This window comes from Accipiter gentilis, chromosome 13, assembly GCF_929443795.1.
Source record: "Accipiter gentilis chromosome 13, bAccGen1.1, whole genome shotgun sequence".
In the NCBI taxonomy this organism is placed as follows: Eukaryota; Metazoa; Chordata; class Aves; order Accipitriformes; family Accipitridae; genus Astur; species Astur gentilis.
In genome coordinates this window covers 6,993,162-7,013,659 of record NC_064892.1, presented here as the reverse complement: position 1 = coordinate 7,013,659, position 20,498 = coordinate 6,993,162, and the positions used below count along the sequence as shown (strand labels likewise).

The 20,498-nt window shown below is 42.0% G+C and overlaps 1 protein-coding gene across 1 annotated transcript in view; it reads left to right on the top strand.

The window, feature by feature from the left end:
• Positions 1-20,498, top strand: part of GPC6 (glypican 6) — a 777,853-nt gene that overhangs the window by 735,132 nt on the left and 22,223 nt on the right. The window lies entirely within an intron of this gene.

The following is a 20,498-nucleotide window of genomic DNA, read 5'->3' as shown; positions in this document are numbered from 1 at the left end:
TTCAAAGCAGACAGAGCCTCTTCTCTCTCTTTCTTTTGACAGTGATAAACTCTTTGCATCATAAAAAGCCCTAGCCATAAATCTCACTTCAGGCCAATGCTGTGCATCATCTCATTGTCAGTATTCAGCCACACCACCCTGCACCAGCAGGCTCCGAGCTCAGATCCCAGCATTCATAGTCACTCATAAAAATTGCACCAGGAGCTTTTGTCCTGACACACCAGGATGACCCTGATTTCTGAAGGCAAGGCAGGCATCATCCTTCAGGGTGAGTGTTCCCAAATGGTGGCTGGGGGAGCTGCCCTCCGAGAACCTTGGTGTGCCTGTGGCCACCAGCTAATCAAGAGGCTTATAACTGCCAGGGAGCAAAAAAAAAACAACAAGCAGAAGAGTTGTCTGCCTCGGGAGTTTGCACAGCTCATTGTACTGTAAAACAGGGAGAGCTGAGAAGAAAGACTGAGACTGGCTTATTTCCAGTTCATTTCCATGATACTTTATTGAAATGAAAATATGCCTAAAAGCTGCACAGTGTAGAAGAGGGGCAGACCCCTGAGGCTTTCATCTGAGGAAAGCGGACTCTTTCTAGGACAAGACTTCATCCTGCGGCCGCTGTTTTATCCCTGTGGGTCTACTTGTTATTACTGCCCACGAGTAACCTAGTGGCAAGTTGCCATCTCTTTCAGGTCTCTTCTTTTTTCCCTCTCCTTATGCAAAGGCGTTAATGGTTTCTGATCACTCAAGGAGATATCGCTGCTCTTTTCCCTCCAGTTTTGAACTTTACAATTAAAAAATGTGTCATGGGTCAGCTCTGTGCTCTGCAGTAACACAGACTAAAAGTCAGAAGCCAGCTCTGAGTGAGCTGGTGTACCTCTGCCACCCAGCACTGTGCCGCGCCGTGGGAAGCTGCCAACTTGGGTCCTAGAGGCAATAAAGATATTTCAGCACCGTTCTGCACCTCTTGACCTGCCTCTCCACAGGACTAACTGGTTCAATTGACATGGCTCTTATTTACATCCAGTCCCCAGGTCTGTAACGAGCTTGGCTGGGCTTATCTTGACAATCTCTGACTGCCGTTTTATAGCTGTGCCCCATGTCCATCCTCTTCCACATTCATTCCTCTCCAAACAGCACAGAGTTTCTGCATCAATTCTTTCTCATTTATACCTTTTGTCTCTCCTAGAGAGACATATTTTATACTGTTAAGGTTGTCTGTTAGCAGGCAGTCCTGTACCCAAATCTGTACAGTCCAGGGCCTGTTTTTGATGTGTCTGGTTTGATGTGTAAATTACATATGAACTTGCCTAACTTCAGCAGCCTAAAACACAAAGATGAGCCCAAGCTGGGCATCTAGGTTTCCTGTAAAGTCAGCACAGCCATCTAGTCCGTGTACTTTCTCAAGATAGGTTGAACTGGCCTCTAGAAATGACTACAGTGGGAATCCAGACAACTAGGCTAGCCTAAATTTTTACTTTTCAATTGACTAGACTTAGGTGAAATGAATGCTGTTTGTAGCGAATAGCAGTAGCATACAACAACAATTTTGGTTCCTTAAATGCCTTAGTCCTCTAAACAGTGCCTTTAGAGGTAGTATGGCTGTGGCTATGTTGCTGTCTTAATCACGGCTGGGACTCTTCGCTGGTGCTGCAGCCGGGTGCCTCCACTTGCCATGGCGTGGGCATCACCATAGCTCTATGGACAGTCAATCTCCAGTGGGTCCAGGAGTGTTCCTGGTACTTTTAACTTATTGAAGAGAAAGCTAATAGGCTAGGCCACAGACTGTAGGTGCAGTGAAGTGTGCTGTTGGATCCCTCATGCTTCAGTGATGCTTCTTCTGCCCGTGTTTCTTCTTCTTAAAAAAAAAAGACCAAACAAGCAATCAAAAAACCCCAAGAAAACAACCATCTTTAGATGAAGGCAGTATCCAGGAATCTTAGATGCAGTGAAATGGGGAGAGAGCACCAATGATTTCTCTAGTGTGAAAGGTGCAGGATTCAGTAGGAACATAAAATTGCAGAGGGACAGATATCTGGTGATTTTGAAAAAACAGAGTTTGCCCAGTTATATCAAAGTACTGGAGAGCATATAATAGGTCATCAGATAAAGAGTGAGAAAAGTAAATGTACTGGGAGCTTGTGAAAATACTACAGAATTTTCTCCCAAGCTAAGGTAGACAACTAAGAGTTTTGACTGCTAAAATCAAAAATAAAATGAAATTATTTCTGAATATATGGCTCAGTTACATAAATCAAAAGAGCATTGACATGTACAAGAAACTAAATTACAATATTAAGCATATGAAATTAAGCAACCCAAAATGGTTATTGACAGAGGCTGATTTGACATTAAAATATACACTAGAAATTAGTGCACTACTATAAGTCACTTCAAAAAAAGAAGTACATTTTGTGATGCCTTTTAAGCAATAGAGTTACTTAAATAGTCAGAATGCCTATATAGAATTTATGATTCAAGGACAACCTTGTAGAAAATGCAAAAATCTTGTGCGGGTCACTAGAAAAAAAAAAAAAAAAAGGAAAAAAAAAAAAAAAAAAGAAAAAAAAACACCACCAACAAGAATGATGCCATGAAGGCAACAGTTTGCAGATGACAACACAGAACATCTCTGCCTGCTATTGTTTTTCAGAGATAATCAATCAGTTTTGTAATAGAGCTTAACACATCCCTGTTATTTGAAGTGACAATACTCAGCATCCTGCTTTAAAATCTTCCTCTATAAAACATGGAGAAAACCTATATTAAAAACATTAAGAATGGAGACAGATTTTTAAAGATACATAGGCACGTCCTGCCCTTTTATTTCAAAAAGAAGTATCTGGCCTTACTAGCTGGCTGACTGACCTCAGCAAATAGAGGGATTCACCACCAAAACAGTATGTTTCCACACAGCTGTGGTCCTCTATATAAACATATCTTCCTGCAGGACTCTGTGCATACCAGTGACAGGTCTTGCAGCGTTCAGTGTTTTTATTGGTAGAATTCAGTATGAGTTTTGCAGGTAGCACAGACTGGTCACATAATAAATACTTTATAGACTAGGACAGGCCAAGAGAATGCTCTAAGTCACTTATGATTTTAGTCCATTTAGATAAAATGTGTTTTGATAGAGACAGACACAAGGTCATGTATCTGGAAACAATGACTACCTGCCAGACCTATAAAATGTGAGACTATCTGGCAAGGGAAAGACTTAAGAGAACTGAGGACATAGCAGGAAAAGGCAAGGTAGAAACTTCCAGCTGCTGTGGCAAAAAAGGTTAGTCATCACACATGCAATGGTAAGGAGTAACTAAGGATTTATGTCTTTGTCTGAATATGGAACTGGTGGGTCTATTTATACCACTGAATAAGAAAGGCCTGGGGGTGTGATCAAGGGCTGGACCACTGATTGCCCACACTGCTTATGCATTAATTCATTCCCCATCACAGTTTTGGCCCACATCGATAAATACCCTCCAAGATATGGACATGGTTTGAAGGATATCAGGAACCATTCCCAAAAGCCAGCAGTTTGGGCACCAAGTCAACCCACTTTTGACCTCCCAATCCAGCATATTCCTCCAACACTATCTTAGCATCTGCTGTCCCAAAATCACCCTCAGAATACTTTGCCCAGATACCTGGCACACCTCAGGTTATGTATGTAACACATGGGCCATGGGAAACCTGGGCCAAGTGCTGTGTAGAACAGATGCAGTGAGTTTCTGCCACTTGGCATCAGGGCCAAACTCTTGGGATCATTTCTACAAAGAGGCACGTATTTTTTAAATGCAGACTTTAACAAGGATAGGAAAAAGTCAGAACAGTATGAGCCATATGTAGAGGTTAGAAAAATGCCTTACAAGGAAAGGCTTAAACTTAAACTTAAACCTTCTCCTCTTATGTTATCAGAAGAGATCAAGAAGTGACTTGGTGGTTCGGTGTATGTACCTCCAAATGGAAAAAGTCCAAGTGCTAAAAAACTTAATCTAAATGAGAAATAATAAGTGCCTGTAGCTGGATGGTGAAGTTAGAAAAATGTACCTTTGGAATAAGACATTTGGTGTAACGATGAGGATGGCTAACCAGATGAGCAGACTCCAGCAGGGAATAGCGGGTTGCCCCTCTGTCATTTTCTGGTCATTTTCAATCTTTAGTAAAATTCGGGGGCAATGGGTGAAAGTCCTTTTGCAAGAGGTTAAGACTGTGTTCTGTCTGTCTGTAACATTAACAAATCCAGGGCTGTTAATTCAGAAGATAAAGAGTTAACTGGGAATATTCTTTCCAGCAGAATGGATAAAACTTGAAATAGATCTTGATAAAAGGTTCACTGCTTATATATTAGTACAGCAGATCCCAAAGCAATGTGTAATGCGTTCTTGGCATAGCATACAGCTTAGTAAGCAGTGAAGCAGTGGCTATATTCTGTGCTTACTTCATTTTCCAAGTCAATTCAGTAGGTCATTCCAGACAGAGTGCATTACAGTAATCCAGTCTTGAGTTGACAAAGGTATGTGGCAAGGTTTTACTGGAGTGAAGAGGTTGTGTTTGCCTTTTCAGGCATAGATGAAAATATTATTTGGGGCTATAATTGCAAGGTAGGCATGCAGGAGACTCTTAAGATCTTAGAACACACCTGAATGGCCACCTGCCACCTCCCAGAGTACTGTCGCACTCTCCATTTTGATGCTGATATAATATTTGATGGCATTCACACCTGCTCTTCCCAGTTCGCCCAAGCTGTCTCAGGTGATCTGTAATACATCTGAAGACAGTTAATCGTCTTCTGGCTGTCTTGCTCACGGGAGTACTCAGTTAGTTGGCTTATTGCACCAGCTGGAACCAATGGGACAGATATGTGAAGTTCATCAACATGCTGTGTGCAGGCCTCCCCATGCCATCTACTGACTCCCCCAGTTCCATTTTGAGCTAGCTCAGTTGTTTCTTTATTGTGCCTATAATGCAATGCATTCAGAGCTGGAAGTAATCCCCAAGCTAGAAATAAAATGCTTGACTTTCCTATTTCAAGGGAGGGCTGCTAATTAGGTAAAAATCTCACACCATTTTATTTATATAGAAAGCAAATTTGATTTTGAAGCCACTGAGAAGCAATAACCACAGAACTTTATGATGTCACTGTTAAAGAGATGTTTTTCAGGCTTTATTTATGACCTAATATTATACAAACCACCTGCAGTCTTGTGGGCATATAGGAATACCAACTAAGTGCAGAGAAATCAGATGCCGTCTGAAAAAGTAGTTTGCTCTGTGATCACCACAGGCTGGTTCCAATAGAGGACTCGGGTACTTGCAAGTTATGTCGCACAACACCAAAACTTTCAAGCAGCTGGATCCCAGTGTTGAGCCCAAAAAATTGAGGTAAATGGATTGCCATAGGAAGCCAAAGAAGCTCAGAAGTATGATTTAAAAATATGTGTGCTGAGTAGGTGGTGAAAGTGCATTGACAGGTAACAGAAAATTTAAGCACTGGAGTATATCCAAGCCTACCTTACTTTTGTAGCCAAGTTGCCTTCTGAGGGCAGAAATATACATTAGGGCTCACCCTTTCTACTCCAAATACAAATGCCAACTTGCCATAGCGACTGCACACCTCAGTATATAAAAATATACTAACAGTGGTTCCAGCACTGCCTTGCAGAGTGGGTGACATACCCACTGTGCCCACATTTCCAGTAGGCTGGGTATAGGTGGCTCCACCTTCCACAGACAGGATTTTAGGGTAGCTCTTGAGACACACCGGACTTTTAGCTGATTTGTGTACTGCAACCACAGCACCTCAGTCCAGCTCGCTCAGTCACCTTCTGGGGCCAGGCAGTTTGTAATGCTCCACTGAGAACAGCAATGCAGCCACACTGGTTCTCATCCAGATGCCCGTAAAAGTTCCTTCTGGGGTGACTATGCCTCTTTTTAAGCAGGCCTTGATTTATTTCTGAATAGTGGTACTAAACAATAGAAGAGAGTTTAGTATCTTGTTGAAGATTATTCTCCCCCACACCCCAGGACCCACTTTCTAGTCATCCTTTAGCGGCAGAACAGAGGTAAGTGCAGGACATACAGCTCTGCCAGGTGGTTGTACCGCATCTCACAGCTTATTTTGGCTATCAGTAGCCTCCTGTCACACATACCCCATGCAAAGTCAGCTTTCCTCTGTGTAAGGTCTAAAATAGAGAACAGAGAACCTCTGGGCAACGAGTAAATTTCTCCCAGGTATGGCATGCGCTAGCACCTCGCAACCATGCAAAGCCTTCGTTTGATTTTTAAGGGCTTTACTTTTGAAGTGATTTGGGTTATTTGGAGCCTGAAAGGTAGACACTGTCTCCAGACACCTGTCTTCTGGCAACACGTAAAATCCCTTGTCCCAGGAGGGAGAACAAGCCATCCCCCTCATCACCACTCAGGGCAATGTTCAAAAGTCTTATTTATATATACATCAGCTTAAATCTCAGCTTCAAGTGGTATGACCTAGCTGCAAAACCTGCCAACTCCCAGATGTTCTTTGTCTCCTGCTGTATACTTATCTCTCTGAAGACTACCCTGGGTCAGGGGATGCCAGCGATTACCCATATTTCTTTCCTACATTCAAAGCAATCATTTTAAAGCTGCACGGTCTTCCTTACAAGCCCTCGTCTGGGTCTTGTCTAGGTCATATATTACTACTCGGTATGAAAACTGCAGAGTCTTGCTAGATTGACTATAAAATACCCGCAGGTTGCTGCAGGTTTTTGATTTGTTGCACAGTACTAGATGAAAATCCTTTCAGCTAAATATGAATGAAGACTCAGGGTTTATATAGCGGCCATCCAAGAAGAGAAGGTCGTCATAACTCTACCCTCTGAAAAGAAAATGAGGGCTAAAGGAGTGTAATTAAGAATTTTTTCTGCAAGGAGTAGGACAGCATTGAGTAAGCTCCGTACTTGAACAGTTTAAGGTAGTGATGGCAACCATTGACACTTATGCCGTGGTTGCTGCCGAGAGGTATTTGGGCTGGTCCCAGCAGTAATGACCCCCACTGCTTTTTAAAAATAAATTTGTCACCAGCTGACGAAAAAGGTGCACTATTAGTGGTTTAAGAGAAAGGGAATGGCTTACAAGTCTTTATCTTTGTAAACCTGAGAGAGACTCTGTGCTCTTCTTTTCGAGGATTTATCAGCAGAACCAAACACGATGCGTAATGACTATGCTGTGAAAAACACCCAAGCAACCTATGAAGATCCATCACGTTGCTAACACGCACAGGTAACTAGGGTAAAACTTCTCCTTCCCAGGCTGGTTGGCAGCACGTTTCAGAAGAGGCAAGAGGACTCCTATCCAGCGGAGGTCCCACTGCCCCCACGCAGAGCAAGTGGAGGGTTTCTGGAGGCTCCCGCCTGAGCTGCTCCTCAGGACCCATGGCATCGAGGCTTCTGCTTGAGCATGCAGACTTCTGCTACCAGAGAGATTTTTTTTCCCAGTTCTTTACCCCCCACCTTGTCCCAACACTCTTCTTACACTGGATGACAATCTCGGATACATCACAGAAGAATAAATATTGCAGATTTGGGCTGGATTTATTTTGTATAGCTGCTGCCACCAGCTGTGTTTGCTGTACAATCTGCTGGCCACAACCACGGCCCTGCTGAGCTATCTCTACCCAGCAACTCCCCCGCAGGGCTTTGGTTCTCTTAGAACAGCATCATTAGCAACAGGATTTTCACATAGGCTTCGCAACAAAAGAGAAATTTCCTTTGCCCTTCTTAACAAAAATTAAATAGCTACAAACTCTGAACCCTTCTAACAATGACGGTCTCATCCTACCAATTAATGCAGGATATGGCAGATATTAAGGTGCATTTGGCTTGGTTTGACGGCCAATATGTTTCTAAATGCATGGGCTGCAGCTCTGTTTCTGCACCCAAATACCTCAATTGCCACTAAAGCATTAACACACCTTGTCTCGCCTAGTCAGAAGCCTGCAGACCAGCTAACAGTTCCCAGGGAGCTCTCTCCCATCCCTGTACGAAGTGCTGCCACCCAGCCTCTTTGCGCTTCCAAGGCTTCCCCAAAATAGCTTACACAGAGACTAGAAAATTGTCAACTTTTCACATATATAAAGCTCCTGGGTGGTATAAGTCTCCAGAAGGCATTACCCATACAAATGGAATTAATTTCATTCATGGATCTAGTTAAAAAATAGAGAGTAAGTTGGATATTTTTTTTCTTTTCAAATTTAATTTCTAGGGTGACAAACGACAAGATTATGATTATTATAGCATTATTATTCCCACATCAAAGAAAACTAAGACATGGTATATCTCCATGCAAGAACATAAGGCCTGTACATACTCCTTCCATACGTTATTATTTATCATCACAGTGGCTACATAGAGATATAGGAAGTATATTTATCACTCAAACATTATAATCTTCTAGAAAGAAATTGAGTAATTGGACTGCTTTGGAAACAGATATGACTTGTTAGTGCATTTCCAAGTTCCTATTTCAAATTACCAATTGCTTATGGCCAAATGTAAATTCATTAAGTATGACAAATTAACAGAGTTCAGTGATAAACAGCTTTAGGAGAATAGTGAACACAATCATCACAATCACACAGAAAGCTATTAGTGAGATCTTCATGCCAAACAGCTCTGAATGTCTTCAATACTAATTTGTCACCTACATGGACTACATATAACAGTGACAATATCGTCCTGGTTACAGTATTCAGACATCGTCAGAAGTGTAGGTGACAATGCAGAGACACCCTTGCCAACAGCAAATCTTTTCAGAGAGAAGTCAGACAGTTCCTACTGCGTGTTAAAAGCTACACTTCATTTTTAGGAGGATTCTATGTCTATGAGAGAAATTAAGTCAGGTAGCGTATGATCATGCTGGTGGCAGAAAACCCTCTACTCTGTGATTTCCCCTTGACTCTCATGCATTAACATGAAAATGCCAGGAAATGCAAGAGAGAGATGGTTTTTAATGGTATCCAGCTCTTCTGGCATTGCAAACTCAGTACTGGACCTCCTTTTTGTTAGAATCACTCCAGAATTTTGTCAGAAAAATTCCTGACATACAGCTTTCATTCCCTGCATTTTCACTCCCTAGTAAGTATGCTTGCATCAAATTTTAGCAAGAGATATCAAGTAATATCTACCCCTTTAATTTTCCTATGCTCTTTTTAGGTTTCTCACACGGAGAGTATGGTCTTTTTCTCTAAAAGAATATAACTGAACTATATCCTTCTCATCTGTCCCCGTTACCCATCCTGTCCAATTCCCTTCTTCTCAGAAAGAAAGAATAGCGGAGACCATTTTGCATTTCAGGCACTAAGTGCTTTGATTCACTGTTTGAGATTCAGATTGGTCACTAAGTAAGTAATTCTTCTGCTAGGTCAGGGAACATGGTTTGGAGCTCTTGTCCTCAAAGGTGCACGTTTTCAGAGAGATATAAATTCTTTTGGTATTATTTGTGTAGCCATCTGCACTTGTGTCTGCTGGTGCTTGTGGCCCAACTGTATTTCAAAAGACTTGGAATTGTTTTAGCATTTAAAAGGGTCCATATAAGGATCATCAGCAATCAATAAACAGACTCTTTCACACTTTTCCTCATGGTAAATGAAAAGTGTGTAAAACTCTAAAAGGCATTGGAGCAAAGCTTAATCCTTGGACACTGCATATATTAACCTCTACAAAGACTTTGATGAAATCCTTAAATGTCACCAGCCTCTTTTCCGTTTCTTCTGGGTCATATAACATCACACTCAACATGAGAATTGACCTTTATTGTTTGCAGGCATGCCTGAGGATATTTACATCATCCAGACACAGCCCAGAGGTGCCAGTCTCTGTTCCTTAAAAGATCTAAATAACTCGCAGTGGATGGGAAGCAGAATTGCATACTCATCGAATAATTTAGATAGAAGCAACTTCTGAAGGTCATCTGATCCACCCGCCACCTCTCCTTCATATCTCCATTCGGTTCAAAGCAGGGACAGCTTCAAAGACAGGCCTATCTGCAAGTTAGATCAGGTTGTTCAGGGCCTTGCCTCTGTCAAGTTTTGAATATCTCCAAAGATGGAGATACCACAAACTGGCTCAACAGTCTGTTCTGATATTCAGCCACCTTCATTGCGCAAAAAAATTTCCTAACTTCTAATTGGATTTTCCCATATTGCTGCTTGTATCCACTGTCTCTCGTTCTTAGGCTGTGGATATTCAAGAAGAATCTGGCTCCGTCTTCTTTGTAACCTCCCATTAGGTAGCTGCAGGCAGCAATAAGGTCCCTTCTTTGCTTTCTCTTCTTCAGCCTGAACAATGCAGCTCTCCTTTCTTCACACGTCATATGCTCCAACCCCCTGACTATCTTGCAGTTAAAAGTAGTTAGAGGTTTATATAGGGACTCCCTTCTTCCTTCCCATGACAGCGAACACAGCAGTCAATGAACGCATTGCTACTAGGATAGAGAATTCTTTTGGCCAGACATGGGAAAGAGAGCACAAACTCCCCAATTCATTGCCCCACAGCAGCATTTCACTACACAGCACAAGCAGCTTTCCCGCCTCGTCCATCACAATCAGCCCTTACCTTAACACTGGACAGCATGGAAATAGCATATTCATAGACAAAAGCATAAGCAAAATACAGTCCCCTTAGTTTTACGCCAAAGCCAATTGTTTGATAATAGTGTATGCACTGTAAGAGCACTCTAACAGTGGTGCACATGCCCACAGAGAATACCAGCTGGAAATCTCCACAAGTATTTTCTCCACAGATCATGAACAGGATCTCTGAAGTTTGATTATTCTGTTCATTTTTCAGAAGTGGAGGTGTCTAGCCGTGAACCCCTCAGTAGGCAGCATGAGCAAGGTGTGTCAATTTTTGCTCAAGAGGCATCAGAGCCAGAACCCCTTTCTAATGCACTGTCAGGTCAGTTAATATCTGCATCCCCAGTGGTTTCCGCACTGCTGAGGGCTCTAAGGAAAACCAAATGGGACAGAACAACTAGTTCCTCCAGTGTGGAACTCAAAACCATCTTGCCCACAAAGCGCCTGACCCGTCAGTGGGTCCTGTGGGGCCCCAAAATATGCCTTCTCTGCTGTCAGATGGATATCCAGGAAAGCCAGCTCCCATTCCAGTTCATCGTTTCTGACTTAAAACAAGAGGAACGTGAAACACGCCTCACTCACTACCATTCATATGTCACTGCTGCTGTTGCTCTCCCTTGCCAAGCAGGCACTGCTGGGAAAGAGTCTCCAGTGAGTAAATGCCTGCACGCCCCCAGTTGCAGAGCGAAATGCATACAGAGATAACGCATGTCAAAGACCTCCAATTACTGAACAGGTAGGTAACTTTCCTCTTAGCACACCGCATGATTGAGTCCTAATTGAGCATCACATTCCTCCTGGATGCAAAAGCAAACCATTATGAACAAACGAGTCAAAAAGCCAAAATAAAAATCAGTCAGATAGCTCAAGCACACCTGACAGAGCTATTTAAAGGACTCTGACCATTAGCTATCACTGCAGTGATATCACTTTTCATACTGACGTGAAAGGTGGCAGAGGAGCTATTTTCTCAGTCTCTTGCTTCTTCACAAAAGGAGACAAACATCAGGCACAAAATATTCAGAAAACTGCTAGCTGTCTTCGTCACCATCACTTCTTCATCTGTCTCTAACCTTAGTGTTGGGTTTGGAGGTGGGGAGAATACATGTCTGCACAACCAAATACTATTTTTAAGACTTTCAAATAGTAGCCTGTATATGAAAAAGGTTTGTCTACATATGGATGATTACACTTATTTTGAATGTGTGGGCCCCATATAGATTTTGCTGATGCAATAAAAAGACTTAGACCCAGGTATTTAAAGGTATGTATTGCATCTTTTCAATGTTTGTGGTTTATGATACAATTGCCACCAAGATTGTGATTGGCATAGGTTTTCTTCCTTTGCTGTTATCAAAAAAAGTGCTGCTTCTCAAACCAATGTTAGCTATTGTAGTTTGATGCCTAGTTTTATGAAAACTTAAAGAACACAATTTGAGGCTGGTTTTGTTTAAAATTAAGCCATTCCTCAGCGTACCTTGTTATCTGTGTCTTCCTTTACACACACAAAAGAAAGAAAAAAAAAAGAGTCTTCACAGTAATGCCTTTCCTTTTAACTAAAAAGAGGGCCAATACAAATAGCAAGTCTTAAAAACAAATCACTTCTCTTATTTGACTCTTGGCTGAAACTCCTCCTTTACTGAGGTTGTCCTCTCTCTCCCAATTTATATTCTTTCTTTTCCTCTCGAACAATGAGGTATTGAAGTCTTCTGTTATGAAAAGTAAATGTTCATCCTTCTTGTAATTTAGCTCATCAGTACTGTTCTGTGGAAACACCAGTGATACAAATTTGAATGTCAATTTTGGACTATGTGTATCTGTCTCTTCATTAGGACATGGCCCAGTGTCGACAGCAATCTTCCCACTACTGTCAGTGAATTTCAGATCAGATCTTTTAGATGTGAAAAGAATGGAAGCATTGAGTGAGCCCAGAGCTGAATCCAAATCTTTGAGTCAGGCACTAGCACTACTTGTATCATATCTGGGGACAGTTTTGTGCCTCATTGTGAGATGCAAAACAAATTCCAGAACTTAAACCAACAGTCTGCAGGCTTGGTCTTGGAAACATATGAAACATTGTTATTTACAGTGGTTTCAGTAAAGTGTTTCTAAGGAAGCACAGTTACACAGGGGAAAGTGTAAAAGTTAGCAGTGATTTGTTGGCCAAAAAGGTTTGGGAGCCACTAGCCTAGAGATAGCCAGTCACTGCTCAGGGCAGGCTAACATTTTAGATCTTGACTTTCTTGACATGTTCACTACTTTACTCATCAGTACCAGGAAGCACCATCACATATAGCCTGGATCATATATCTATTTATGTTCAGCATAGCTATTACCTTGAACCACTGAGCAGAGGTCATCTTCCAAAATGGACTTCAGGCGTGATAGAGCTCATTATCACAGCTTTCACAGGCACATGGAAAGTCTGAGTTTTATTCCTTCCCCTAGCTGAAGAGACTCCAACTTCCCATCTTCCTAGAAAGGGCGTCATCCATCACCCATTTTCCATCCTGGCACAAGAACATCCTCCTGGCTGAATTTGGTAGTGTGCAGGAAAGACATCGAAATGTCTTAGGCTGAAGTGTGGGAGCACGACTGAGCCTGGCTGTGAAGTGCAGTGATTAGAAATATCGCAACCCTCCCAGTTAGTTAGTGTGTCGCTGAGGGGACTTCCCCTCATTTCAGTTTACCACTGTACATTGGTTGTTGGTCTCTGTGCCAACAGCTCTGTTTGCACTTGATGTAAGAACTGGTGGCTCAAGCACATAGGCAATCCTTAGGAGCAGATTACGCATACTTTACTACCACCCCTTTTAGATACAGTATGGAAAAATGCAGTACAGCAAGAGAGACAGATCTGAACACTGAAGTTCACTGAAGAGTTTCAGAAGCACTATGACCCCTCAACACAGAGATCGTTCCTCTCTTTGAACCGGTGCGTCTTTCCTAGTGAGTCTCAGCTCGGGATATTTGGGCAGCTGTTCTTCTTCTTCTTCACTGAAGGTTTACTTCTGTTTTTTTCTTCCACGTCCTTGGGTAAAGAATCACATGACAAGTCCTCCTTTGACTGTCAACACAGCAGTCTTTTAATTTTTATCAGTGGAACACTGATTATTTCAGTGTTGTAATTGAAGGATATTAAATATTGCCTATAAAGTTTCTTATTTGTTTGGGCTTGAAGGGAAGCTGAAATATGTCACTAAATTGTAACTGAATGCATCATCAGTACTGTCTATTCTATTAGAACTAATGATAGGTGGAAAAGATACAGAAATGTAGCATAAAAATTATATCATCCATTTCTGACAAATTGTAATTTTATGGTACCAGTCATTTTAGAATGCCTTCAGTTTTGAGGAACACTAAGATGAAGTCATTTAGACTATTATTGATTCTGCCATTATAAGTATTTAACGCATTTAACCCTCCATGAGGAGCTTTGAACTATAAATGGCTTTCTGCAATAAGGACAGCCTGCTGTTTTATAGCAGTGACACCAGATGTGTGGTCTCTTTCATGGCTGCCTCTAATGACGCAGTAACTTCTCTGATTCTTGTGTTGCTTGGAACACTGGTTTTACTGAAGACAATGAAACTACACACATGTTAAGATATAGCAAGCATCTTTTTTTGCCTATATACCTGAAATCTTTTCAGCTAGATTGCACTGTCTTTTCTGAGTGATGTTAGCTGAGTTTGGAATCACAGTGAGCACACTAACAAACTCTTGTCCTATGTAAACAGGAGGTACAGAATAAGTATTAATACAAGACACCACGTTCCTTTACTAGAGCCCACAAATAAGCTAATAACACCATGCTGAGCTTTTTCAGCAAGTGGCCTTCTTCTTCAGCAGGTCTGAGCACCCAGACTGTTCCAGTGATTTTGCAGGAAGCATCTGCTCATTCCTCCAAAGAGCATAAGCGTGAGCATAACAGACTAAGTCAGCTACCCTCTTAAAACAAACCTGGGCATAATGTTCACAAATCAAACTGTGTATAGAAAAGAAAAGCTAGAGCCTAAGATTAAGCCCAGTAAAGTCAATGGGAAAATTTCCTTTCATTATGTTACATCTTGGGTGAGAATCACAAGGCAGATTCTGTAGGTGTTCAGAGGATAAAGTCACAGCTTTGAACTAGTTTTGGTCTAAGTGTGAACCCCCAAAGCACAAAGAAAAATAATAGATGCATTCAGTTCACAAATATTTTTTTCCCCTACCACTAGCCCTTTCAATTTAAAATATACTAGCAATTAAATTTTCATCCAATTTTGCCTTAAGTAAGCGTGATTTTTGTACCATTTACAATTTCCAAGTCTCTGTGAACTCCATGGCTGCCTGTGGATACAGCTGTCAGCATGCCCATCTATAGTCCGTAACCAGCCTGTAGAGCATCTTTTCTGAGTTACTGGAAGAGAAGCACCTCACAGGTGCTGTTCATCAGCGTCAGATAAGCATGAGATACGTAGGTTCTATTCTTCTTTGAACTACAAAGGGACGTTCTAGCATTTAGCATGCGCCTAATTTTTTAGCTGTCAGAGCTCAATGCGTTTGCTTAGATATGGTACCTACCACCAATTGAAATGACGTAGATTGTGTGAGGCACCTGCATGGGACTCTCGCATGTGACATAAGATACGTGTCACAGCAATGTTTCAGCGTGACAACAGGTATGCACCCTTCTGAAATGACAGCTGAAAGCCAGGTAGCATTCTCCAGGGCATCTCCAACATCAGTGGCAGCCTACATTTGGGCAGCTGGGCCATATCCATCAAGTTAGACAAAGAAGTTTCCATATGTATTGGAAATGCCAGCCTGGCCTATAAGGGTACATTGACACCACTAAATAGGAAGATGGCTCGGATGTCATCCTGGCATCCTGAGGCTATACTATGATGTAACCTGTGCCTTGCTGAGGACTAGCTTCCACAGAAGCAAACTGCCTGCACCCACAGACAGCACCACTTGGTCTTGGATCTCCTGTGGGTCTCACATCGTGTTGCCGTAATCTTAGAAAATACTGTTTGTGTGTGTGTGTGTGTGTGTGTTTCCAGTTCAATCTGAAATAATGTGGCAGCTGTGCTGCAGTCTGTCAGTGTGGTAGCATGAAGCTGAGCATATATGTCATGCGCCCTTGAGCATGGCATGCAGGTATGTGGTTGTGCAGGAGAAGGCAAAGCCTGCCAGGATGGCATTAAAGTGCTGCGCAGGGCAGGGGGTATCACAGATACGCAATCTCACGTGCATTGCCTGCTGGGAGCGGTCCCTGGAATGAAATCTTCTTCTCTAAGCCATGCCAGGACATTGTGATGGAGTGGTCCAACACAGTGCCAGGGAACAAGTTAACAATTTAGCACCATGAGCTATTCGAGATCCCATGCCTGTGCCTTCTCCCGCTTTTATATAGCAATGTAGATCTACCTTCAGTGTCTAGTGGTTAGTATTATTGATGTTGGAGTGAAAAAATGTATGTCTTTACAAATATACTTACATTTATAACTTTTCAAATATAAGAGAAATATAAATTACAGTGTGCTTGAAAATTTGATATTATTTTGTTGCTAGAATGACTGTGTCCAGCTTGGACAAAAGGACTTGGATGAGTAATTCTGCTCGGTCTTCCTGGAACTTCACTCCCTTAGCACACCATACAAAGCACCACGTTCAATAGCATTCCTGCCTAAGACCTGTGAGATCAGTATACTCATTGATGTAACCTACATCCCACAGAGAGTAGACGGTCTGTGGATAATGTGCCTGCCCCCAAAAACAAAAGTCAATGAGAATTAAGCACTTAATACTGGCCAAAATCTGTTCCTGGCTACAATAAAGCTAATCCAAATCAGTACTGCGATGCACTGCTACTTTAAGTTGCAGTGGCTTTCTTGTTGTGGGGAGTGAGAGGGCTCTGGGGAAGCAAATGATCAGGACATTGATTTAATATCAGTTCTGATTTAAGTTTCTTGCAACAAAGTGGGTTATGCTGACTCTCAGCCTGTGTGTGTTGTTATTTGGATTCTAGATAAACAAAACAACGATTCGTTAGGAAGACATTAGCACTTTTCTTTTGACTTCTCGGGGCAGGAGGAGGGGGGAATATGCCTTATATTTGCTGCTATTTTTTAAATTTTAAACGTTGAAAATCATAGGTGATATATCTATGATGTATTTCCATATCAGCTCAAAATACACCTAATGAATGTTGCTGCTGGTAGAGGAGCCATGCTGTCATATGGCTTTGCTGTTCATAAACAAGTTTTCTTTTTACAAGTGGATACAAGGCTCATTTTGTGACTACTGTACTGCAAGCTCCCGTCAGCAAACCTGAGTATTTGTGGCTTTCACAGTACCATTACTTTGGCATGTGAAGCGTCTCATCCACAAATTTCTGCAGGACTTCAGTCAGCATTGTGAGTATTTTGCACATGTTATGAGGAAATATCTCCTAGATTTTCTAGGATGCTTATAGTCCACAAGTATGGATTATTATTTTTTTCAGTAGTGCTTTTTCTTTGCTGAGACAAACACCTAGAAATCATCCGTCTGCTGAGAGAAAGTAGGTTATCTTGCTGTCCCTAAGGATGACAAGCTATCTGCTCCCGGTACTGTATTGGCAAAATTCTGTTTGTGATGAAAATAAGGTTGGTCAGAGCTGTAAGGCAGGCTACCGCTCACCATGTTTGAGCAAGACCAGCTCTTGGTGTTTGGAGTCAAATTAATGTAAGAAGGAGTCATTTCAGCACGCTATGAACTTAGTCTACACAAAATAATTTTGTTATTCATCGTATAGGACTACATGTGTCCATTGTACGTTCATCAAAAGGGAATTATAGTTCTATTCCTAGAGTTATCAGGCATGTTTTTCTTTCTGTAATTGAATTTATTTTCAGTTTGCCTATTGGGCTCACTTGACTTGTCCCTGTGCATTGTTTGCCCTCTCCCCATTATTATAACCTCATTTCTCTTTCTGGTAAGAACACTCTGTAGATTTTTCATAAATCTGTGCTATTCTTAGGGGTGTTTGTTCAGTCTGTTTTTCTGGGATTTTTTTTTTTTTTTTTTTTTTTTTTTTGTGCTTTCTACCTATGGAATTCCTTTTGAATTTTGGAGAAAAATAAGATCCTAGCACTAATACTTGCCTGTTGTCTGATTTTGAAGGAAAAATGAAATAATCTGCAAACTGTCCCTAGAATCTGAATCCAGCCTAGGTAGCATCGCTGAATCTAACTTGTCAGGTCTTTACAAAAAATCAAATTACAGAGGTTTCATTTGGCTTTGCTTTGCAATGAAGATATTTTTCAGAAAGTTATTCCAAAGCAGCAACTGTGATAAGCATCGTGTTTTGGAAAACCAGTTAACAGAAATATCACCAAGATTACATTGCTCTGAAATTCTTGTTCCACTGCTTTTTGTGAATACAGCATGATCATCCAATGGACTGTTATGAAAAGAGACACTTAAAAAGAAGTATTTTGTGTACTAAGGTTTGTGTTGCTCCTGGAACAGTTTAAAAGTAGGATTTTCAGTGCCTGTATCTTCAAGCCATATTCAAGGGCACCTTGGTTTAAACTGTAACCGGTGCCCCAGTGTATAGTCACAGGGTTATTTCTGTTCTTTGGGGAGAAAATCAGGCTGCCAAGGCACATGTCCTTCATGGCAGAATATCTGTCTGGAGAGAGGAAAGCAGATGTATGTATAAGGCTAAAAATCCCAAATATAGCCTCTAATAGGTGTGATAATTATTTTCAGGAAAAAGTGATAAGATGCAGTTTAAATCCATGGGGCACATTGTTCCAATGAATGCGTAGTGTATTTATTAGGGTACTCACAGGATTTATAGCTGCTCCAAAGAAGTACATCTGCTCTATGACTACAGGCAACATTAGTTTCTAGGGAAAGTTTCTTGAAACTTTTTTTAATATGCTTTAACCTCTTGCATGCTGACTTGATATGTCTAAAAGTGAGTTGCTCCACTTAGTCTTCACCAGCAAAGGCTAGATGACAGCTTCCAGCTGCTCTGGATGCTCAGGCTGGGGCAACTCCTCCGGCTTGAGTCCCAGTTCCAGACTGTCAAGCACACACCACCCAAAAACTGTGTAATTCCTCACTTTTGGGAAAGGAAATCCGGGTATAAAGACTGGATGGGAATCATAGGTCTCCAGTAGTACCTGATTTAGATGACCAGGGGTTGCAGGACACATCACGGCATGCAGCAGCAGTTAAGTGTAGGGGGGTATATGTCTATTTATATAGAGAGAATAACCTGCTGATCCTGAGAAATGGATATGCTAAAAGAAAAGCCCAACAAGAGCCCGTGTCTACATCGCACACTTGGCTTAGCCCTGTATGCACTCGGTGCTTTGACCCAACAAATGTCCTGCCCCATAGCTGTGCTCACGCTGGCAGGCTCATAGCTTGGAGACGCCAAGGAAGAGTCTTGTAACCCACCTCTGTGTGCCCGCACGAGCTCACTGTCAGTCAGGTATTGAGCCAACACCTTTAACATCTCAAGGGGACAGGGGAAGACCACGCAAGTGGCTGGGTGCAAACAGGAGGCAGCACCCACTGTCTGAAGAGTGGTGGTGGAAGGTGTCCCTCTTCCCCATCTCCTGTGCCCGGCCATGGTGCGGGCGACCGTCCACCAGACTCACAGAGCGTGGGAGGCTGTCCTGTCTCACCCAGCCGGGCAAGCTCCTCTGCGAGTGTTTACGGGCCAAAGCTGGAGCTACCAAAACCCCTGGGAGATGGTTAGCAAGCTGGACCACAACCTCAGCATACCCCGACTGTGCAGGACAGACACAGCCAACTCTGAGACAGCTGAAGAGGGAGATTCTGTTCTGTACAAAGGAAGAAGGAAAGAGGAGAGAGAGAAAAAAAAGGGGGGGGGCAGGGGAAAGAACCCAGTGAAATGAGAAGTAATGAATTTTTCATTGTATTTCATGGCGAGTTATTACTGCTGTGCTAAAAAAAGTTGAACCTCATCACCCCTCCCCGTAGCTGCTGAATTCATATGACCAATGCTGCATGACTGCTCTTCCTCGTACGTGTCCATTTGCGGCTGAAGATGTGAACTAGAGAGAACAGAACTCTTGCTTGATATTTAGGGCAGAGTAGTCAACAACTGTTAGTTCTGCCAGCAAATGACCAGTAGGTCAGGCCGTTACTCAGGAATATCACAGGACGATGTTGCCGTTCAGACTGCTGACTAAGGGAGAGGAGGAATGCCAAATGAATGAGCAATCATCACGGTGTTTCGCTTAGGATGGAAATCTCAATTAGGATTCTATACTTCTGCTTCTTGTTCTTCCTCGTGGCAATCTTTTTACACAACAGCAAGATGTTAACAGTGCAGAATAAAAGGCATGCTAATAAGTTTAATTTTCTTTTCTTTTTTTTTTTTTTTTGCCTTGAACACCACATTCGTTTCATGTTCTTTCTTCCATTGTACGTAGGAATTAAATAAAGAAACAACGGTGCTGGGCTGTTTCTTTCCACGGGGCTTTTAATTTTTTTCAAGCCACTCCTCTCTGAGCATTTGTACATTTGAGAGCAAGAGTACATTTGCTCCCTTTCCTCCACAAACACCGGGTCCCTCCTAGGAACCTGCTGTTCTTTTACGCGAAGATGTAAGAGCAGTGGATAGCAGCAGAACAGTCTGTCTGAAACCCATTCTCATCTCTTTTTTTTTATCCTAAGTGTTATCTCGCTCATTATAAAAGACTTCTGTTCCTCTATTTTTTTATTTTTTTTCCCCCCTGCCCAAATTCCCTATGTCTACTGTTATTGGCTTTGATGGACAGATGAAGTATGATAGCCTGAGACACATTTGACAGAATATGACTTTGGCCTGCATAAATTACTGTCAGGGAATTTTCAGGGAAGTACTGAAGTAAAT